General features: G+C 38.2%; 1 protein-coding gene across 12 annotated transcripts in view; it reads left to right on the top strand.

The window, feature by feature from the left end:
* The window catches only part of Znf438 (zinc finger protein 438), a 148830-nt gene that overhangs the window by 83211 nt on the left and 41072 nt on the right, over positions 1-24547 (top strand). Inside the window, exon 4 of one of the 12 annotated variants that reach the window (XM_038334795.1) lies at positions 9105-9311. The exons of 10 other annotated variants lie outside the window; for them this stretch is intronic. The gene's annotated coding sequence lies outside the window, so the exon portion shown is untranslated. Of the gene's footprint in view, positions 1-9104; positions 9312-24166; positions 24190-24547 lie in introns of those variants that run through there. One more of the 12 variants, XM_038334799.1, reaches the window with a different exon arrangement.

Here is a 24547-nt window from a genome sequence, read left to right on the forward strand (position 1 = left end):
CCCCTCCACCCATACCTCCCCTCCCTCCCTCTCAAGGCCAAGGAGCCATCAGGGTTCCCCACTCTATGCTAAGACCAAGGTCCTCCCAACTCCCCCCAGGTCCAGGAAGGTGATCGACCAAGCTGAGAAGGCTCCCACAGAGCCCGTCCATGAAGAACAATCAGAGCCCAGAGCCATTGTCCTTTGCTTCTCAGTCAGCCCCCGCTGTTGGCCACACTCAGAGAGACGGGTTTGGTCGCATGATCCATCAGTCCCATTCCAACTGGAGTTGGTGATCTCCCATTAGTTCTGTCCCACCGTCTCCATGAGTGAACGCACCCCTCTCGTTCCTGACTTTCTCCCTCATGTTCTCGCTCCTTCTGCTCCTCATCGGGACCTTGGGAGCTCAGTCCAGTGCTCCAATGTGGGGCTCAGTCACCTTCCCCATCTGTCGCCAGCTGGAGGTTCCCTGACGGTCCTGACTTTCTTTCTCATGTTCTCTCTCCTTCTGCTCCTCATCAGGACCTTGGGAGCTCAGTCCGGTGCTCCAAGGTGGGGCTCTGTCATTTTCTTCATCTATCGTCAGGTGGAGGTTCTTCTTATTATCTTCTCAAGGATCCCAAACTTATAGGCTCGATGTCCTTTAATCATGGCTAGAAACCGAATATGAGTGAGTACATCCCATGTTCATCTTTATGGGTCTGGGTTACCTCACTCAGAATAGTGTTTTCTATTTCCATCCATTTGCCTGCAAAATTCAAGATGTCATTGTTTTTTACCGCTGAGTAGTATTCTAGCATGTATATATTCCACAGTTTCTTCATCCATTCTTCCACTGAAGGGCATCTAGGCTGTCTCCAGGATCTGGCTATTACAAATAATGCTGCTATGAACATAGACGAGCATATGCTTTTGTTGTATGATTGGGCATCTCTTGGGTAGATTCCCAATAGTGGAATTGCTGGGTCCTGGGGTAGGTTGATCCCGAATTTCCTGAGAAACCGCCACACTGCTTTCCAAAGTGGTTGCACAAGTTTGCATTCCCACCAGCAATGGATGAGTGTGCCCCTTACCCCACAACCTCTCCAGCAAAGGTTATTATTGGTGTTTTGGATTTTAGCCAATCTGACAGGTGTAAGATGATATCTCAAAGTTGTTTTGATTTGCATTTCCCTGATAGCTAGGGAGGTTGAGCATGACCTTAAGTGTCTTTTGGCCATTCGAACTTCTTCTGTTGAGAATTCTCTGTTCAGTTCATCGCCCCATTTTTTAATTGGGTTAATTGGCATTTTACCATCTAGTCTCTTGAGTTCCTTATATATTTTAGAGATCAGACCTTTGTCAGTTGCAGGGTTGGTGAAGATCTTTTCCCAGTCAGTAGGCTGCCTTTGTGTCTTAGTGACAATGTCCTTTGCTTTACAGAAGCTGCTCAACTTCAGGAGGTCCCATTTATTCAATGTTGCCCTTAAAGTCTGTGCAGCTGGGGTTATGCATAGGAAACGGTTCCCTGTGCCCATTTGTTGTAGAGTACTTCCCACTTTCTCCTCTATCAATCTCAATGTGTTCAAATTAATATTGAGGTCTTTAATCCATTTGGACTTGAGTTTTGTGCATGGTGATAGATATGGATCTACTTTCATTCTTCTACAGGTTGACATCCAGTTATGCCAGCACCATTTGTTGAAGATGCCCTCTTTTTTCCATTGTGTACTTTTGGCTCCTTTATCAAAAATCAGGTGTTCATAGGTTTGTGGTTTAAGATCCGGGTCTTCTATACGATTCCATTGGTCAACTTCTCTGTTCTTATGCCAATACCAAGCCGTTTTCAATACTGTAGCTCTGTAATAGAGTTTGAAGTCAGGGATGGTAATGCCTCCAGAAGTACCTTTATTGTATAAGATTTTTTTGGCTATCCTGGGTTTCTTGTTTTTCCATATAAAGTTGATTATTGTCCTCTCAATCTCTGTGAAGAATTTTAATGGGACCTTGATTGGGATTGCATTGAATCTATAGATTGCTTTTGGTAGAATTGCCATTTTTACTATGTTGATCCTCCCAATCCACGAGCAGGGGAGATCCTTCCATTTTCTGGTATCCTCTTCAATTTCTTTCTTCAAAGACTTAAAGTTCTTGTCAAATAAATCCTTCACTTCCTTGGTTAGCGATACTCCCAGATATCTTATGCTATTTGTGGCTATTGTGAAAGGTGATACTTCTCTGATTTCCCTCTCTGCTTCCTTATCCTTTGTGTATAGGAGGGCGACTGATTTTTTGGAGTTGATCTTGTATCCTGCCACGTTACTGAAGGAGTTTATCAGCTGTAGGAGTTCTTTGGTGGAGTTTTTGGGGTCGCTTAAGTATACTATCATATCATCTGCAAATAATGAAAGTTTAACTTCTTCCTTTCCAAATTGAATCCCCTTGATTCCCTTATGTTGTCTTATTGCTATTGCTAGAACTTCAAGCACTATATTGAAGAGATAAGGAGAGAGTGGACAGCCTTGTCGTGTTCCTGAATTTAGTGGGATAGCCTTGAGTTTCTCTCCGTTTAATTTGATGTTAGCTGTCGGCTTGCTGTAAATAGCTTTTATTATATTTAGGAATGACCCCCGTATCCCTAATCTCTCCAAGACCTTTATCATAAAAGGGTGCTGAATCTTGTCAAATGCTTTTTCAGCATCTAATGAGATGACCATATGGTTTTTTTCCTTCAGTTTGTTTATATGATGGATTACATTAATAGATTTTCGTATGTTGAACCAGCCCTGCATCTCTGGGATGAAGCCTACTTGATCGTAATGGATAATTTTTCTAATGTGTTCTTGGATTCGGTTTGCCAGTATTTTATTGAGAATTTTTGCGTCCATGTTCATGAGTGAGATTGGCCTGTAATTCTCTTTCTTGGTTGAGTCTTTGTGTGGTTTAGGTATCAGGGTAACTGTAGCTTCATAGAAGGAATTTGGCAGTGACTCTTGTGTTTCTATATTATGAAATACCTTAAGGAGTATAGGTATTAGGTCTTCTTGGAAGTTCTGGTAGAATTCCGCATTGAAACCATCTGGTCCTGGGCTCTTTTTGGTAGGGAGGTTTCTGATAACAGTTTCTAATTCTTCGCGACTAACAGGACGATTTAGAGCATTTACCTGGTCCTGGTTTAACTTTGGTATATGGTATTTATCTAAAAAACTGTCCATTTCTTTTACATTTTCCAATTTTGTGGCATACAGGCTTTTGTAGTAAGATCTAATGATTTTCTGAATTTCCTCTGTGTCTGTTTTTAAGTACTCTAAGTTTATCTTATTTGAAAATCAAAACAAGTATTTGCTCTTGAACAGAAAAGTATCTTAAAGTAGATTCTAGCTACAGGCTTCCTCTCTTACAATAGTGAGTAACTGCTCTTAGTATAAAGCACATGGTTGTTGAGTGTACATGGAGTGTTCTTACACAAACCTGGACAGTATAGCCCACTGCACACATGTGTTATGTGGCATAGTCTATTGTTCCTTTAGCTGCAAACCCATGCAGCACATCACCTAACTGAATTCTCTAAACATTTAACACCATGCTTTGTGTGTATCTACATCTGGAAACAGTACAGGAAAAGTGAAACTAGCACACCTTTGTAAGGCAGACATCTGAATAGACCTTACAGAACCTACCTGAAGGTGTTCCTCATCAGCAAGGAAGTGAGACATAAGAACACGTGACTGGAATGTCTCCTCTGGTTGGCCTCTACCCTAAAGAGAAACTCAATTTACTTTTATTTTTTTTCTCATGGTTTATTTTTTTTTATATTTAAAAATTTCCATCTCCTTCCCTCCTCCTCCCCCCTCCCTCCCCTCTTCCTCCCCCTTCCCTCCCTTCCTTCTCCCCCTTCCCTCCCCTTCCCTCTACCCATACCTCCCCTCCCTCCCTCTCAAGGCCAAGGAGCCATCAGGGTTCCCCACTCTATGCTAAGACCAGGGTCCTCCCAACTCCCCCCTGGTCCAGGAAGGTGATCGACCAAGCTGAGAAGGCTCCCACAGAGCCCGTCCATGCAGAGGAATCAGAGCCCAGAGCCATTGTCCTTTGCTTCTCAGTCAGCCCCCGCTGTTGGCCACATTCAGAGAGACGGGTTTGGTCGCATGATCCATCAGTCCCATTCCAACTGGAGTTGGTGATCTCCCATTAGTTCTGTCCCACCGTCTCCATGAGTGAATGCACCCCTCTCGTTCCTTACTTTCTCCCTCATGTTCTCGCTCCTTCTGCTCCTCATCAGGACCTTGGGAGCTCAGTCCAGTGCTCCAATGTGGGGCTCAGTCACCTTCCCCATCTGTCGCCAGCTGGAGGTTCCCTCACGGTCCTGACTTTCTTTCTCATGTTCTCTCTCCTTCTGTTCCTCATCAGGACCTTGGGAGCTCAGTCCGGTGCTCCAATGTGGGGCTCTGTCATTTTCTTCATCTATCGTCAGGTGGAAGTTCTATGGTGATATGCAAGAAATTCATCAATATGGCTATAGGAACTGGCCTTTTCAGGCTCCCTCTCCTCAGATGCCCAAGGAACTAACTGGGGGCGTCTCCCTGGAAACCTGGGAACCCCTCTAGGGTCAAGTCTCTTGACAACCCTCAGATAGCTCCTTAAATTAAGATATATGCTTCCCTGCTCCCATATCCACCCTTACTATATCCCAAGCACCCCATTCCTAAACCACACAAAGACTCAACCAAGAAAGAGAATTACAGGCCAATCTCACTCATGAACATTGACGCAAAAATTCTCAATAAAATACTGGCAAACCGAATCCAAGAACACATTAGAAAAATTATCCATTACGATCAAGTAGGCTTCATCCCAGAGATGCAGGGCTGGTTCAACATACGAAAATCTATCAATGTAATCCATCATATAAATAAACTGAAGGAAAAAACCATATGGTCATCTCATTAGATGCTGAAAAAGCATTTGACAAAATTCAGCACCCTTTTATGATAAAGGTCTTGGAGAGATTAGGGATACAAGGGTCATTCCTAAATATAATAAAAGCTATTTACAGCAAGCCGACAGCTAACATCAAATTAAACGGAGAGAAACTCAAGGCTATCCCACTAAATTCAGGAACACGACAAGGCTGTCCACTCTCTCCTTATCTCTTCAATATAGTGCTTGAAGTTCTAGCAATAGCAATAAGACAACATAAGGGAATCAAGGGGATTCAATTTGGAAAGGAAGAAGTTAAACTTTCATTATTTGCAGATGATATGATAGTATACATAAGCGACCCCAAAAACTCCACCAAAGAACTCTTACAGCTGATAAACTCCTTCAGTAACGTGGCAGGTTACAAGATCAACTCCAAAAAATCAGTCGCCCTCCTATACACAAAGGATAAGGAAGCAGAGAGGGAAATCAGAGAAGTATCACCTTTCACAATAGCCACAAATAGCATAAGATATCTGGGAGTATCTCTAACTAAGGAAGTGAAGGATTTATTTGACAAGAACTTTAAGTCTTTGAAGAAAGAAATTGAAGAGGATACCAGAAAATGGAAGGATCTCCCCTGCTCGTGGATTGGGAGGATCAACATAGTAAAAATGGCAATTCTACCAAAAGCAATCTATAGATTCAATGCAATCCCAATCAAGGTCCCATTAAAATTCTTCACAGAGATTGAGAGGACAATAATCAACTTTATATGGAAAAACAAGAAACCCAGGATAGCCAAAAAAATCTTATACAATAAAGGTTCTTCCGGAGGCATTACCATTCCTGACTTCAAACTCTATTACAAAGCTACAGTATTGAAAACAGCTTGGTATTGGCATAAAAACAGAGAAGTTGACCAATGGAATCGTATAGAAGACCCGGATCTTAAACCACAAACCTATGAACACCTGATTTTTGATAAAGGAGCCAAAAGTACACAATGGAAGAAAGAGGGCATCTTCAACAAATGGTGCTGGCATAACTGGATGTCAACCTGTAGAAGAATGAAAGTAGATCCATATCTATCACCATGCACAAAACTCAAGTCCAAATGGATTAAAGACCTCAATATTAATTTGAACACATTGAGCTTGATAGAGGAGAAAGTGGGAAGTACTCTACAACAAATGGGCACAGGGAACCATTTCCTACGCATAACCCCAGCTGCACAGACTTTAAGGGCACCATTGAATAAATGGGACCTCCTGAAGTTGAGCAGCTTCTGTAAAGCAAAGGACATTGTCACTAAGACACAAAGGCAGCCTACTGACTGGGAAAAGATCTTCACCAACCCTGCAACTGACAAAGGTCTGATCTCTAAAATATATAAGGAACTCAAGAGACTAGACGGTAAAATGCCAATTAACCCAATTAAAAAATGGGGCGCTGAACTGAACAGAGAATTCTCAACAGAAGAAGTTCGAATAGCCAAAAGACACTTAAGGTCATGCTCAACCTCCCTAGCTATCAGGGAAATGCAAATCAAAACAACTTTGAGATATCATCTTACACCTGTCAGATTGGCTAAAATCCAAAACACCAATAATAACCTTTGCTGGAGAGGTTGTGGGGTAAGGGGTACACTCATCCATTGCTGGTGGGAATGCACACTTGTGCAACCACTTTGGAAAGCAGTGTGGCGGTTTCTCAGGAAATTCAGGATCAACCTACCCCAGGACCCAGCAATTCCACTATTGGGAATCTACCCAAGAGATGCCCAATCATACAACAAAAGCATATGCTCATCTATGTTCATAGCAGCATTATTTGTAATAGCCAGATCCTGGAAACAACCTAGATGCCCTTCAGTGGAAGAATAGATGAAGAAACTGTGGAATATATACATGCTAGAATACTACTCAGCGGTAAAAAACAATGACATCTTGAATTTTGCAGGCAAATGGATGGAAATAGAAAACACTATTCTGAGTGAGGTAACCCAGACCCAAAAAGATGAACATGGGATGTACTCACTCATAATCGGTTTCTAGCCATAATTAAAGGACATCGAGCCTATAAATTTGGGATCCTTGAGAAGATAATAAGAAGGTGATAAAAAAAGATATAGTAATCCTCCTGGATATTGGAAGTAGACACGAGCGCCAGGCAAAATTGGGAACTTGAGGGTTGGGCAAGACTGGGCCAAGGGAAGATGGGGAGAGAAAAGTGTGAAGGGGAGAACGGGGGGAGCTCAATTTACTTTTAAAATTTCATTTCTTACTTCATTTACTTATTCAATTTATTTAATTACTTTATTTCTTTATTCTAATTAATTTATTAGTGCTGTTACTTTTTTGCTTTGTTAAATTTTAATTTTTTTACATGTTGCTTATTTTCTGGGGTGGCAAGGCTGACACTCATGCCTTGGCACAGATACGAAAGTCAAAGGACAACTAACAGGAGTTGGTTCTTCTTCACCATGTGGGTCTTGGGCATTAAACTTGGGTCATGAGGCTTAGCCGCAGGCACCTTTACTTGCTTAGCCATCTCACTGACATTTTAGAAATTTAGTCATTCATAATAACTCTGTGTAAAACACAAGGACATTAATAATATAGATAAGCAAAAATATTTTAATAGTGTTATCTGTAAGCCTTCCCTTTTAATTTTTAAAAGTCTTTTAAGTTAACTTTTTTTAAAAACTAAGACAAATACACACATTAGCCTAGACCTACATAGGATGAAGATCCTCCACAATGCTGTCTTTTACTTGTACACTGTGTCCCATTAGTAGGTCTTCAAGGATACTTACACATGGCTGTCACTCCTATGATAGCAATGTCTTCTGGAATCCTTCCACAAAACTCCACATGGATTCTGTGAAAGTAACGGTTTGGGGTTTTGTTTTTGTTTTTGTTTTTGAAAGTAGAAGGGATCCATTCTGAAATAGCCATGGTAAGTATAATGTAGTAAATATTTGATCCAGTAACATCAGAATTGGCTGTCACTACCAAGTCCTATCTCATGACTGTATGTCTGTATGTGCTGTTCCTACAGGACTTGAGCAGGTTTCTTTACACTAGCTCACTGCAGACTTTATGCTGTGATTTTTCTAGGTAAGAGGGATTTTTCAGCTCATGATAATCATGAAACCTGTGGTGGTTCATCTTTAGCATCAACCTGATTGGATCAGGGATACCTGAGATACTACTAGTAAGGCACACTTCTGGGTGTCTGAGAATGTTTCCAGAGACCACTGGGTCATGGGGCCTTGACCTAATGCCTGATAGTTCCTTTATTCATCATACATTGACACTATTGGGAGGAGGGCTAGCTCCAAGTAGATCACTGAGAATTGTCCCTGAGTATTATATCTTACCCTCTGTCCTTCCTATATTTTCTAAACACAATATTGTGAACTTCTCTGCTCTCCCAACCATGGAACCAGAGTCAAACAGATCCTTCCACCTTTAACTTGTTTCTCTCGTGTCACAACAGCACAGTAGCTTGCTGACAGAGCACCACTGTTACTTATGGCCTATTGTTAACCAAATGTTATTATCCAATACGTGATTATATGTATTATGTACTTAGACTTGTGAGCAAGTGTTGCACACAGAGAGAGTGCATACATACATATATGTATGTTGGAAACAGAAAAAGAGGAATAACAGTGAACCAAAGCTCTACAGATCATCTCTGTTGCTGATAAATCATTTCTGGATATGTGACCTTTTTTTCTTTCTCTCTAAAACTTAGTTGGGTTAGAATTTGCCCAGTATCCCACAACCTTTTCAAACTTATTTCATAGATGCCTTTCCCTGCCAGTGCTTACTGAGTATTGTTTCTGTGGGTCCTCATCATTCCTGTTGTTCTTATTCATGGTAAGTTGTACATCTGTAAGACCAAACCTTTGAAAGGTTTCCAGGAAGAGTATTAGGTGGAAATCGCACTCCTGCTGAAGTATGCCTCCTTGTTCTCTTCTCAGGCTCCCACTTCGTTGTTGTGTAAGCCTTTTGAAGTAACTAAAGTTCACTTCTCAATTCCGCCAATTCTTGAAAACCAATGTTTACTCAATGCATTGTGGCAACTGATTGATTTTTGTAATATTGCCATTTAAGGTTGGATACTAAAATACAAAGAAATTTCAACCCATTAGTTGTATTTCAGTTTCAGATTTAAACAATACTATCTATAACAAACCATCTTTCTCCACATTTTAGGTCCCTAAGCTATAACTCACGTGTTTCAAGAGAAACCCCAGACATTCCATGTGCTCCCCATATTCTTTCTCCTACTCCTTCACTCCTGTTTGCTGCTCTCACTCTGATAGTGTTCATGTATACCTGGCCTTGGAGAACACAACAATCAGTGGCCTTGCTTTTTCAATCTCCAAGAGAATTTAAGAATTCCTATGTAATTTTGTGATGGTAAGTTTTAGTTGAATTGCTTGAATCTGAAGCTACTTTGGTTAACTTGATTCCTTCAACTTATCTCTGATATTGGCCAGAAGTTGATGTGCATTTTTGGGGGGTTATGGTCGAAGGGGTACTGGGGTTTTCTGCCCAAGCCTGTAGCTGATATTATTCATTAATGCGCTTTCTGTGTAACTTGAATCTTATGTCCACTGCTGACACTATCTTGAAAATGTCAGCTTCTGGTAAGCTGTCCAGAGAAGTGTAGTGATATGTCATATTTAGAAATATGGCCAAAAGGCCATATTTCTCTGCCTTCCTCATTATTATGGTTTAAATAAGATGCTGCGGTTCCCCAAGGGGCACAGTGGGCACCAGCTCCTGAGACCACAGCGGGCCACACAGGCAGCCAGTCCCAGGCAGGGAGCCATCACGCTGCCGGTGAGAGACAGAGATTGGAAGCAGAAGGAAGATCTGCCTGCCTCAGCAGAGGAATGAGGAGGGAGCGTGACAGACCATTACACTGTTGCCTTCTGCTTTTTATATTCTTTGTGCTCCCTCTTCTGTAATGGTCACTGAGACTGGATAAGGGAAGTTTCATTGCCCTTTTAGGACTACACATTCCCTAGTTGCTTAATTTCAGCAATTTGACCAACTTTGAGTCTTCATATTAACCTCTGGTCAAGATTTACAGAAGCATTGATCTTTAGGTATAAACATAAATATTTAGAAGACAGCTTAACAATATGACCACTTAGCAAAACAACAGCAGTGGGTTCCATACTAGGGCCTGTGACCAGCCATAGGACTCTGACAGGCTGAATAGTACTAGCATGAATTCCCTCTGCAGAGCAAGCCTTCAATCCAGATAGAAGGCACTTGGCCACACATATAACAGTCACACCACTATTGTACCAATGGACATATCTTGTCTGGCATGTCATTGTTGTAACACAAAGGTCCACTGTGAGTAAGACTGTTGGTGACTTATTTGCTATCAGCCTGCATTGTACCTGCTGGTACAATGAAAGATATCCAGAAAGGAGCAAGATTTGGGCTACTTCCAGCTTGATTTCTCTATTTCTAGCAACTAAAATGTGTGATGTCTTCAATAATAGGTAGAGTGGCTTTCCACCATTTTTAAAACTGATTGTTTTGTCTTAATTTGAATAATATCTTTACAAATTCTGGATATTAGTATCATGTAAACTTATTATATGATTTGAAAATAACTTTCCATCAGTTGCCTTTTTATTATTGCCTTTGATTCACAGAAGTATTTATTTTATGTATTATCTATTTTTATTACCTGTGTATTTGTTGTCATGGCTGTTATATTTGGTTTTGATCATTTTATCTTCACTATCTTTTTATTGATTTTTATTGAGCTCTATATCTTTCTTTGCTCCCTTTCCTCCCTCTTCCCTCTCCCCTTCAACCCTCCAACAAGGTCCCCATGCTTAGGAGATCTTGTCTTTTTCTACTTCCCATGTAGATTAGATCTATTAGATCGCTAAGTGTCCTCAATATTGTCTAAGTTCTCTGGGATTGTGGTTTGTAGGCTGGTTTTCTTTGCTTTATGTTTAAAAACCACCTATGAGTGAGTACATGTGATAATTGTCTTTCTGTGTCTGGGTTACCTCACTCAAAATAATGTTTTCTATCTCCATCCATTTACCTGCAAAATTCAAGATGCCGGGGGTTTTGTTGTTGTTGTTGTTGTTGTTGTTGTTTTGTTTGTTTGGGTTTTGGGTGTGTGTGTGTGTGTGTGTGTGTGTGTGTGTGTGTAGTACTCCATTATGTAAATGTACCACATTTTCCTTATCCATTCTTTAGTCAAGGGGCATTTACGTTGTTTCCAGGTTCTGGCTATGACAGACAATGCTGCTAGGAACATAGTTGATCACATGTCCTTGTGGCACTATATCTTTACTATTTTTATAAGGTATTAAGGACAAAATATAATGGAACATTTAAAAATTAATTTAAAGAAGTTTCATTCACAAAATTAGAAGTTTACAAAATGTTACAGTTTTAAGTACAAAGTATATGTTGAAATAGGGATTGGTGAAATAGTGTTGGTGACCAGCTTCAATAAAACTTGTATGTTCTAGGGTAGGAACGTGAGGATTAGAATTATTAAGCAAAAGGAACAGTGGTATAAGAGAAATAAGAGACAGAAACAGAACAGCATCAGGAAGGACATTCAGTGAATACTGAATCTACCTCATTTATTTTCCACATGCTTATATATTTTACTCCAAAAGGGGAGAGGGCAGGCTACAGACTTCATTAACATGATATAAGGAATAGACATGAATTCTCCAACCTTTGGTCCAGGTGGAGTGGATCCACCTCTACACCCAAAATACTAATTAACCACACACAAGGTCAAAATCTCTTATTTGTAGCCACATCTGTTGTCAACAAAAATAAGCTCATACTCTCTGACCTCCAGTCAATATAGAACAGGCTTACAACTCTGTGGACCTTCACGGAATAGATGGTGGAAATGTGGCAAACAAATGAAAACAGAAGGTGAGGAAGGCTCTCCTTGCAGTGTCCTTTGAATTATCATCTTTGAGTGTCCACAGTAAACTGATGTGGACATCTTTGCTGCCTTACCACACTCTTCTCACCTTTCTGTGACCTAGTGTCTTGTATTCAGTTAATATTGCCAACAAAAACATTTGAAATCTTATTCTAAAGTTAACAAAGTTGAGACAAATAAAAGATGTTCTTAAAGTACTTAATGTTATCTTAATTCATGATTGTATCTGATCAACAACAGGACCATTTAACACTAGTTGTTAATTAGTGGTTTTCAGGATCATCGGCATTGAGCAAGCTGTCTAGAAACATCTCTGCTGAGTTCAGGAAAATACACAAAGAACCAGCTCTTGAGTGGTTTCCTATGTCATTGTATCTCAGTAGAATTTAAGGAATTTATTTCTTCACATTCCATTTCTGTTGCCACTGGTTTTTTTCTGCCTGAATTTTCCCTTCTGTGATTGCAACTTTATTACCTTTTCCTGCTCATTGACTGTAACACAAAGGTTGGTAGTCTTACCTGCCCAATTTTCCCTCACTGCCCATCAGAGTCATCTTTCACTGGCCTCAGCTCTAATCCCTGTCCTCAAGCACTTGTAAGAATTAAAGCAAGCCAATTGTAGTCTGTGAGTATCTACGCAATTTCAAAGCCCTGGAGAACTCAATAGCAAACATGTCCTTATGCCAGGTCAGGTGGCTTCCTTTCCTATCTGAAGCTCAGTTCAGATGTTGGTGAGATGCTAGGAACCTGAGCTAACAGGATCTCATTGAGCTTGGGTGTTGCTACTAGTGCATCTTATCCTCACAATACATAAAGCACCTTGATTCTTAAAGCTTAGGAATAGGAACTGAGGAGATGGCTCAATTCATAAAAGCACTTGACATACAAATGTGAGGTTAACTTAGTTTGGATTTCTAGAACCCATACAAAGCCAGGCCCAGTGACATGGATAAGTAATCCCAGAACTCCTGTGGCATAATAAAGGGTGGAGACAGGAGAATGCCCAGATTGTGAGCCAACTAGCTTGTCATACAGAGGAGCAAAGAAAAGACTGTTTCAACCAAGTAAGGACTGGCATCCATAGTAGCTCTCTGACCCTCTCATACCCACTGTATCATGTCCATGCCCCCCCAGCACACACACACAGAAGGGACTTTTAAAAACTCAGCCATAGAAAGATGATTGAATACTGTGTTTCCTTTCCCTCTTACCTTTCAGTAAATAGAGATGTTGACTTTAAGCAAATTCCCAGCAAGTAGATGACAATAGGAAGTAGTAATGAGTGTATTAATGAGGCAATAACTATGACAGATAAGACTCTTCATTTAGTGTTACATCCAAGGGCATTTGAAGTTTTTGACTCTTAAATAAAACTTTGTAACAGATACCACATTTTCTGTAAAACAAGTCCAGGGGTGCCAATTCCATTACATCAGACTTTCCAGTTGAGCCTTATGAGAATGGAAATTCCAAGTTTTGTATGGTGGTTTTGTTCTGCTAGGCCTCTGTTCAAACTATTTTGCTCTAGGCATGAGTGAGCTAATCTCACTTGAGAAGATGTGTTCATTAGCAAAATTGTACCAAAATAAGTTTCTCTAAGGTCATAGCATTTAATTTAATAGTATTATGATAATAACTGCCATAATTAGTTTCAGATTTGCCTTCTTTCCCAAAGGACAAGAATTTTTGTAGTCTTGGATGTACACTTAAGGCATAAGAATGACAGAAAATTAATGTCATGGCCTTCAGAACTTGTTTGTAGATTTTTCTTGTTGGGCTCTAAAGGACTTAGGGAACAACATTGTACATAGAAAATAAATCACTTATGATGTGCAAGATAAAATTGGGTTAATTGGGTTCACCTGATCCTCAGCTAGGCCACACCTCAGTCAACCCAACATTTCTTATTAGTCAAGGAAGTATGATTTTATAATTAGAAAATTACCTCAGAACTACACAAAAATGCTTAAAGAATACTTTTTTCAAATAAAATATGTAGGATTTTTTTCTACTTACTGTTTTAATCTAGTTTGTTTTTAATTAAGAAATCACTTTGTCTTTTTATATTCATAGCAAGAATGTTCTGGTGCTATCAGGGCAGGTCTCTTGAACATGTACCCACTTTTTTTTTCAGGGATATGGGCAGCACAGTGTCGTACAACTGGAGTTCTATACTCACTCTTCTAAGCTCTTAGACTCTGAACCCTGCTTTTCACTCATTGTCAGGGTTTGTGTATCAACAAAATGGACTGTTGACACATCCATATAAAATCCAGAGAAACATGGAGGTACAAGTGTTAGAGTTTGTGAGGCTTTGGTAGCTGACTGAAAAATATGCCCGCAATTTTACCAAATAGTAGTTTTAAGGTATTTTCTTATGTTATTAGTTACATTAATAGTTTTATTTCTAAATATTTCTGACAGTTCTATATATGTATATAATGTATTTTTGTCACTATCAGCCTCATAACTACTCAACCTTTTCCTTCTCCTGCTGAAGCCCTCCATCCCAAGGCCCTCCCTTCTTTCCTTTTTGTATGTATGTAATTCACTGAGTTTACTTAGTGCTATTTGTAGGAGTATGGGTTGGAAATTCTTTATTGGAACATAAAAACCTGCTCGTAGTTGTACCACAAAGAAAATCACATGTACCCACAATTCTTAACTGACAGTAATCCCTCAGGAGGGGTAGGTAGGGCCTATGAGCCCGTTCTTCATCCTTGTTGGAATGTTGATGGGCTTCATCTTCTCCAGATCTTGTGTAGACAACCACAGTTTCAATGAGTTCATGACTAAAATCTAGAAGACATTGTTTTTCAGCATCCTTTGCTAGTTTTTATTCTTACATTCCTTCTATTTGCTCTCCATGATGGGCTTTAGGCTTTAGAAAGGGTTGGTAAAGATGTCCCACTTTGAACTGAATGCTCAACAGTCATTTATTCTTAGCATCTTAATCAGTTATGAGTCTCTGCATTAAAACTGCTCACTGCAAAATTAGCTTATTTCTCACCAATGTTGAGAGCAGCTCTTATCTATAGATATAAACATAAATATTTATAAGGCAGCTTGGAAACATGTTCATCTAACAAAACAACAGTGGTATATTCTCCTGTGAACCTGTGCTCCTGAGCCATGGACCTTTGACCAGGTCTACAAATACCAGGTGTGAATTCCCTCCTGTGGGTCAGCCTCCAGTCCAACTTTAGAAAGCAGTTGGTTGCCCCTTTCACCATTGCCTCATCTTGGTATTATAGTTTACATGATTTTCAGTAGTTATGTGGGATTGTTGATGACTTCTTTCCTTCAGCATCCTACATAGCACCTTCTAGTACTATGAATGCTAGATCTTAGGGAGGAATTTTTTTCAGGTCAGTTCCAGCTTGATTTCTCTCTGTCCTGAAACCAAAGTGTGATATCTTAATTCTGGTGGATAATCAAAAGCACTAGCAATAACCTATGTTGACTTATGGGCCTCTGAAGCCTTCCTGATCAGCAGCTTATGGGGAGATATCCCATACCTGACACTAGAATTTTTGTTTAAAACCCCATTATTTCCTCTAGGTTATCTACCCACAGAGAGTACCTCTATTCCATTTTTATACTTTTATTTTTAATAAGCTTACAAACTAGTAGGTTTTCATGTGGCTTTTTCATATATACTTAGTTTTGGTTAACACTCCTCCTTACACACTCTTCTTTACCCTCTCCACCACCATTTCCACTGAAACCTTTCTACCTTCGGTTATACCCCTAGTTTATGCCATGTGTCTTCTACTACTGATCTCCCCCCCCTTTAAGGCCTTTTCCCCCTGTTTCTATCTCCTTCACCTCTGCAAACACTCTAAGTTAAAAATACAGTAATCTGAGAATTTAAGCTAGGATATGAGAGTGAATATATGAATTTGCCATTACAGGGTCTATATTACCTTATTCAGTATAATATTTTCCATTTTGATCCATTCTGCTGCAGATTTTGCTGTTCAATTTTTCTTTAGCTGAATAAAATTCCTGTGTTTGTTTGTGTGCGTGTGTGTGTGTGTGTGTGTGTGTGTGTGTGTGTGTGTGTAACTTTATTTTCATTACCTAGTCATCATTTGACAAGCATCTGGTCTGGTTCCATTACCTGACTATTGTGAATAAAGTATCAATTGAACATGAATATATGCTTTATGTGTACACATGGAGGCAAGAAGTCAACACCGTTTGTCTTTTTCGATTGTTCTAATTTGCTTCTCACTTAAATGTGGGCCTGGAGACTGAATCAGGTCCTTTAATTTCCCCCCAGTACTGATACTTAAAAACTTCAAGAGACTACATGTTTAAAACAGAATCTTGCTGTACAGTTCACACAAAAGGGCCTACCAAACATTGGACAAATGGATGAAAACATACTGAGATATGTCATTACAAAATTTTCTAACATTGACCAGGCATGGCACACCTTTCATCCCAGCACTTGAGAAAACAGTGGCAGGCAGATCTCTATGAGTTCCAGGACAGCCTGGTCTACAACCCAGCCAGATCTACAATATTGAGGCCCTGTGTCAAAATAAAATAAAATAATTTTTAAAAATTTAACATGATTTCTATAGAGAAATAAATAAATTGTATGTAAAGCATTAAAGTCTTCATTGTCTTTATACTGATATTGTCAACCAGAGGAGACTGGAATAATGCTTTTCAGTTTCAGTGCAAAATTCTATACTTAGAGATTGTTATTAATCATCATTAATCATTGTTTTTGTTGATTGAGATATAGTCATTTTTCATTCTTCATGGAAAGACAGCAGTAGATATTACCTAAAACTGAACAATCCAGAAATACAATTATAAATATTTAGTTAACACAGGTGGATATATTGATATCTGAACATTGATCAAATAAGGTTTAAGTGCTAAGAATTGAATGTGCTTGTCTCTGAGCAAGAGAATGTGATGTCTATATCTTTAAAATAAAATAGATATATTAAATACAGCTTTGACTTAAAAGTTTTAATTAAAAATAAAAAAGGAAAACATTATTTCTATCTGCACAGAAAGAGTTAGTACAAAAGATGAAAGAGTGAAGGCAGGAGAAAACTCTAGAAGGCAGGAAGAGAAGACTTTCTGGCTGGTGCAACAGCATGGGGGTGGAACAGAAGAGTGGCTTTGTTGGAGGCATGTGCAGCATTTTGCTCATAGGTAACCAAATGGAATGTGTAGGCAGTGGATATTTTCCCCTGGAACCAGAAGAAAATACAACCAGACTAAAAATAACAGTTTAACATTGTAGTTAGAGCCACTAAAGTTGAAGGAAGTTTAAAAAACAAAATAAAACCTTGTAAAGGGTAAAGAAGCAAGTTTCTGAGCTAGAATTACTTTTTCTGAACTTCCTGCCTTTGTTGAGGCAGAAAATGACCTCAAAACATTGTTAACCTGTCTAGGTAAGAACACAGGCATCACTTAAGGAACACGGAGACATGGGTGTATACACATTTTGTAAAGACAGACAGATCTTGCAACAGGAGACCTAGCATTTACCTTTTACATATATTCTATTCTGATTTTTGCTATTATTTATTTTTGAAATGACAAAGATACAATGACTGTTTCTTTTGAAATAATTCTAGAAAACTTTACTTTCATATTAGCACCCTGTTTTTAAGTACTGATTTTTTTACAAAATATTTATAACACGCAGAATCTAATTTAATATTTTCTTCAACTAATAAGTTAAATATTTTCCTATGCCTTTCTAACTTGTAAAAACTAAAGATACATTACAGTAAGAAGAAATGGGGGCTACAGAGGCAGCTCCAAGATCAAGAGTGCTTACTGCTTTTTCCAAAGACTTGGATGTGGTTCCCAGTATCCACATTGTAGGATATGACCATCTATATCTCCAGTTCCAGGGAATCCAGTGCCTTCCTCTCTTCTCTGTGAACACAGGCATGCATGTGGTACATAGACATACACATTGGCAAAACACCCATACACATATGTAGCAACTCCCCACTCAGCTCTACTGATGCAATGAGTTTTTAATGTTTTACACAAGGAGGATTGGGCTAAATATGACCTTAAAAATTATTGGTCATCCCTGTGATTTAGCATTTTTTATTTGGCCAGCAGTCATGTACCTCTGAGAAGACCAGCTTAACAGGTCTGAAGAGTAGAAGAAGTATCTCTTAAATGTAAAGAAATCCTTTGCATTTTACTTAATACTAATACACAACTATTTGGAAGAAATTACTAGTATTAGTACAGACATTAATATAAGCATTAAAAATTTCCAAATTGATCAAAATTTATTATATAGATAAGTTTTAGCTTCTCTGATCCTTTAATACCAAATTCTTATGATTTGAAATTTTTATTTTCACTTGTTTTTTCCAGAACAGGGTTTGAACCAAGGGTGTTATGCATGTCAGGCAAGTGGTCTAGCACTGAGCAACATCTCCAGTTATTTGCCTTTTAAATAGAACAGATTAAGATAGGAACAAACATTGCTACAGTTGAGTATATGGGGAATACTATTACCAGTTATGATATTTTACTAATAGACTTTTATTATTTTAAAAAAATTAAACATTAAGTTATTTAGATTCTCTTAATCTTGAGAAATCCTGAATTCCATCACTGCTTACAAATTTGTGCTGTTAAAGCAATGAAGTACAGCACACCCACTTTGAATGGGCAGTTGCTTATAAAATTAAATAGTGTGTTACTCCTAGGTATATGTATCCAACAGATATAAAGCCATTTACCTGTTCAGAAATTGAACATATACATTTATTACATTTATTTTTGATAACCTAAAGTTGACAAATGCCCATTAGTTAACAAATGCCCAGTGGAATATTGTCACCAGACTTAAAAAGAGCTCTAGTGAAGAATGGGATGTCACCTGTGGATTCACTAATTGTTTTAGCATCAAATCTGAAGTCTTATAGGACTGTCACAGTGTTATACAACAGAATCAAACATAAAAGAAGGTCTGTCAAAGGGTCAGCTGCCAGCCAGGCTAGATCTGTGGCATATGCCAACATGTAAAAAGAGCCTGGGCACAGTGCTGCATGGCTAAGCCTGTCACTAAAGCAGATGATGAAAAAGATCACAAGTCTGAGGCTAGCCTAGTCTACAAAGCAAGCTCTTGTCTCAAACAATAAGCTAGGAAAGTTGTTCAAAGAGAATAAATACCCACCATGCACAGGGCTCTCAGTCTCAGCAGCAGGATGCAAACATTCTCAAAAGTTGCTGGTTTTAAGACAGCAAAAGGTTCATTGCCTGGTTTTGTATTTCCAATTTAATACTTTCACATTTTAATATCTACTGGGCATATTTACTATGACATTTATCCTGATAACAGCATGTCTGTCTGATGATGTATGACATATTTATTTCCTAGGAAATAGTTTTCTGGAAATGCTAATCTAAATCAACAACTAAACTGAATCTTGGGGTCAATTCCCATACAGACACACTAGAACATACAACACAGACTCTCAGCATGGCCTAATGTCAGCAAGCTATGAAATCAGCAAGGCCTGGAACAAAAGATTGTCTCTTCTAAGGTTCGTTACCTAAATTTCTTTTTAGGAAACTTGGCAAGAAAATGTAACAAAGGTAAGCAGTGCCTACCTTAGAGTCCATCAATAAGAAGGAAATGGAAATTTTCCATTTCCAGCATAATGAAGTCACTTTCTCAAGTTACCACTGCATCAGATTTTATATTCAGTCAATTCTCTTTGAATACCTTATAGTGACTAATACTCAGAGCAGTTATTGTGGCTTATTAAGCTCATTATGATAGATTTTGCTGTGACTGATGGTTTCATTGTTTGTTTTTTTCTGATAGATTTTTCTACTTTAATATACTTTTCAAGTTTTTTAAAAAGCCAGATTATTATTTTTATAGATCTTTTTATACCTTGAAGGAAGTGTGGAGGCTTTGCTATGGTGCCCTGAATGCATAGGACTTCTTTTGTGTGAAGTTTGAAAACTAAAGTCAGGTTTTATGTTATTGTTTAGTTCCTCTTTACCTCTGCTATTTTTGTATAATAAACTCTCATCCTAGCTAATCATGAGATGTTGCATTATGATATGGTTCAGTGTTTCCTTTAGTGTTAGTATGCTAATTACACTGCATATTTTTCAAATAAATTGACTGAAATCAGCCACACTTTCCACAGCAGTCAACTATAGCTCACAAGTTTTCCACTCCAGATACCAACATGCTGAGGGTACAGTTCAAGTTATTTTAAAGATCCTAAAAAGCCAAAATAATCTTGAGTGAAAAGAACAAAGATACTTGTACAAAATAGGACTTCAGAATATACTGAAAATTCTAGTGATGAGACAGCTTTCTTTGTATTTGCATGGCACACAGCATACCTACGGACTGTAATAAACAACCCTGCCCATCTATAGACAGCCAGTTTTCAAAAGAGTTGCTAACCACATACAGTGGAGGAAGGACAGTCTTCTCAATAGACAATGTTGGAACCATTGGACAGCTATAGTTAGAAGAATGAAAATAGACTCCTTTTTCTAAGCTGTTTGAGAATTTAAGTATAAGATACAAAAGAACTAAAAGAAAACAGAAAAGGGCTAGTCAGTGGTACACACCTTTAATCCCAGCACTCAGGAGGTAGAGACAGGTGGATTTCTGTGAGTTCGAGGCCAGTTTGGTCTACAGAGTGAGTTCTAGGACAGGCCCCAAAGCTACATAAAGAAACCCTGTCTTGAAGAAAACAAAATTTAAAAAAAGAAGAAAGAATGGAAGAAATAAAAGAGAAAACACAGAGAAATGCTTCAGGACTTTGTAGTGAACAACAGTTTTTGGACAGCAAATAAAATCAATTAATTAAATTGCATCAAACTAAAAAAGTTTCTGCCAGCAAAGAAAATGTCAGAGTGAAAAGTCAACCTGTACAAACTGTGCATGCGTCAGATGTTCATACCAGAAGAAACTATGAGAGCTGGCAAGTAGATAATCTGACTTAAAACATGGTGTAGACCTACTGTGTTTGTTACTTTCTGTTGCTGCAAACACCATAACCAAAAGCAGCTAATGTAAGAGGAGTTTATTTTGCCTTACAGTTCCAAAGGGAGACTCTATAATAGGGGGAATGGTAATGGCTGTAGGCAGCCAAGGCAGGAAACTTAGAGATTATATCTCCAACCACAAACACAGAGAAGAAAAAGTGAACTGGAATTGGTGTGGGTCTATAAACCCCTAAAATTTATCCCCAGAAAAGTCCTTCCTCTAGCAATGTTCCATGTCTGAAAGGTTTCAAAACTACTAAAATTGTGCCACCAGTTGGAGACCCAAGTATTCAAGTTGGTGAACCTATAAAGAACATTTCCTATTTGAATCATTATACCTCCATAGATGTTTTCTTCAAAAGGAAAATAAATGGTGAGCATATTGTGACAAATATGGTTAAATCATCATTAAATCACCCAAGGAATGTAAATGAATCCACAGTCAGGCATCACCACACCCCAGTAAGAACGATTGCCCTCCCTAAAAGACAGAAGACAGTGAGTGTTGACAAAAGCATGAAAGAAAAGGAAACCTTCTCACAGTTAATAGGGATGTAAATTAATATGGCCATTGTGAAAAGCACTGTGAAGGATCTAGAGTTTAAAGATAGAACTAGTATATGACCCAGTAGGCCCACTACTGGGCAATTCTCCAAAAGAAATAAAGCCAACATGTTGAAGAAACATCTATACTGCTGTGTTTATTGAGCACTGTCATAACAGCTAGAATAAGTAAACATTCTGTTGGTCAGTGGTAGGTGAATGAAGAAAACACACAGGCACATCATGAAATATTATTGAGCCATCTAAAAGAATGCTACCCTGACAGCTGAGTAATGTGGATGGATCCTGATAATACATGAAATAAAAATTCATACTAACATTCTCACTCATGTGGAAAATAACTTGTTGGTCTCAGAAATTGAAAGTAGGATGATGGTTACTAGGCATTAAGAAAAGTCTAGGGGAGTTTAGAGATGGGTACTGAGATAGAGTTAGATTGGAGTAAGATGCTTGAGTGTGAAATCACTGAGTGGGTGGCTGCAAATACATTATTAATGCCCATCCCACGATGCTTAATGGAAGGGTGTTGACTCATTACACCAGTAAGAAGTGGTGGGTAGTTGAGGGGGCATGTTTTACCTAATTAAAAGATTTCATGAGTTGCATATATGGAAATTCCATATGGTAGCTGTGCTTTCCATACAAAGAAATAAAAGCATAAGCAGCCAAACACTGTTGAAAATTACCCTTGTTTTCTAATATTGTGTTGTTGTAAAACAAAGAGTAATTTGTATTTTCTTCTGATTGCAAAGATTTCAATTGTTCATTAGTGAAACAAATATGTATATACAAAAAGAAATTGTCAAATTAGTACAGTTTTTTATATATATATGAAAAAAGAATCACATTTCTCTATGACCAACCTTTTTAAGCAAATATACCTTAATCACTTTTGTGCTTAAATATTTTTAAGAAACAGCCTTGAAAATATCATCAGTCTTTTTAATGTCTAATTTTTACAGAATTGAGTTGATTTCAAGACAATGATGTTTATGACAGTGATGTTGAATGCCATGTTGCTGCTGAGATTAATTCCTAAAGTGAAGGTGTGATTCTGAGGAGTGAGCACCCTAAACCTTCATGAGTACTGTTCACAGCACATAGCAAGTGCCTATAACATCAGCAACACCTGGTACCCCTCCCCTCACATCCAGCTGCTTCTGTATTTTTCACAACTCATAAGCAATCAAAAATAGTTTTCATCTTGCACTTCTTAATAAGATATAACATTCTTTCTAGTGATTCTTACTTTAACATCTTCTTTTAAGAACTAAGTATTAATAATTTTATGGTTAAATATGTTCTCATCAGCTTGCTTTATTCAAGGCATGAGTATAAATAAGTGATGTCCATGTCTGTTGTAAAGTCTTTTAAAATATTATGAAGGTATGATTGATTCACGGCAAGATGCACATGTGTAGAGTAAAGTATGATCAGTTTTGAAGTATGCATATCCCTGAAGCCTTAACTACAGTTAAGATGGTGAACACCTCTGTCATATCCTTGGGTGGAAGCATTTTTCCCATGAAAAAGACATCAGAAAATGGAAACATATTCCATGCTCTTAAATAGGTAGAATTAACATAGTAAAAATGACAATCTTATCAAAAACAACCTATAGATTCAATGCAGTGCCCAGCAAAATTATTCACAGACCTCGAAAGAAAAATACTCAATTTCATGTGGAAAAGCAAAAAAACCAAGATAGCCAAAACAATCCTGTACTTCTGGAGGTATCACAATCCCTGATTTCAAACTCTATTACAGAGCTACAGAACTGAAAACAGCCTGGTATTGGCATAAAAACAGACAGGAGAATCAATGGAACCAAATCTAAGACCCAGATATCGATCAACACACCTATGAACACCTGATTTTTGACAAAGAAGCAAAAAGTATAAAATGGAAAAAAGAAAACATATTCAACAAATATTGTGCTGGCATAACTGGATGTCAACATGTAGAAGAATGAAAAGAGATCTATGTTGCCATGCACAAAACTAAAGTTCAAATAGATCTAAGACCTCAACATAAAACCAACCACGCTGAACCTCATAGAAGAGAAAGTGGAAAGTACTCTTGAACACATTGGCACAGGAGACTACTTCCTAAATATAACCTCAATAGCATAGACACTGAGAGAAACAACTAATAAATGGAACCTCCTGAAACTGAGAAGCTTCTGTAAAGCAAAAGACACAGTCAACAAGACAAAATGGCAGCCTAAAAAAATGGGAAAAGATCTTCACCAACCCCACATTGGACAGCAGGCTGACCTCCAAAATATACAAAGAACTTAAGAAATTGGTCATCAAAAGAACAAATAATCCAATAAAAAATAGGGTATAGACCTAAACAGAGAATTCTCAACAGAGAAATCTAAAATGGCTGAAAGGCCCTTAAGAAAATGCTCAGTATCCTTAGCCATCAGAGAAATGCAAATCAAAACAACTCTGAGATTCCATCTTATACCTGTAAGAATGGCCAAGATCAAAAACACTGATCACAACTTATACTGGAGAAGATGTGGGGTAAAGAGAACACTTCTGCATTGCTGATGGAAGTGCAAACTGGTACAGCCCCTTTGGATACCAGTATGGCTATTTCTCAGAACCTAAATGTCCCTTGATGGAAGAATGGATAAGGAAAATATACATTTACATTTTGGAGTACTACACAGCAGAAAAAGATAATGACATCTTGACATTTGCAGACAAATGGATGGATCTAGAAAACATCATACTGAGTAAGGTAACCAAATACCATATTTCTCACTCTTAAATGGCTTTTAGACATAAAACAAAAACAAAACAAAACAAAAAAGCAACCAACAGTTCACAATCCCAGAGAATCTAGGCAACAAAGAGTACCTCAAAAGAGACACACATGGATCTAATCTACATGGGAAGTAGAAAAAGACAAGATTTCTTGAGTAAATTGGGAACATGGGTACTATGGGAAAGGACAGAAAGGGAGGAGAGAAGAAGGGAGGGGAGTGGAGAAAATATATAGCTCAATTAGAAAATGTATCATAATTATGCTATAATAAAAACTAATAATTGTAAGTTAAGAGAAACACAATGAAGACTCTCTTTTCTCCATTATACCC

This window comes from Arvicola amphibius, chromosome 6 (genome assembly GCF_903992535.2).
Source record: "Arvicola amphibius chromosome 6, mArvAmp1.2, whole genome shotgun sequence".
NCBI lineage: Eukaryota > Metazoa > Chordata > Mammalia > Rodentia > Cricetidae > Arvicola > Arvicola amphibius.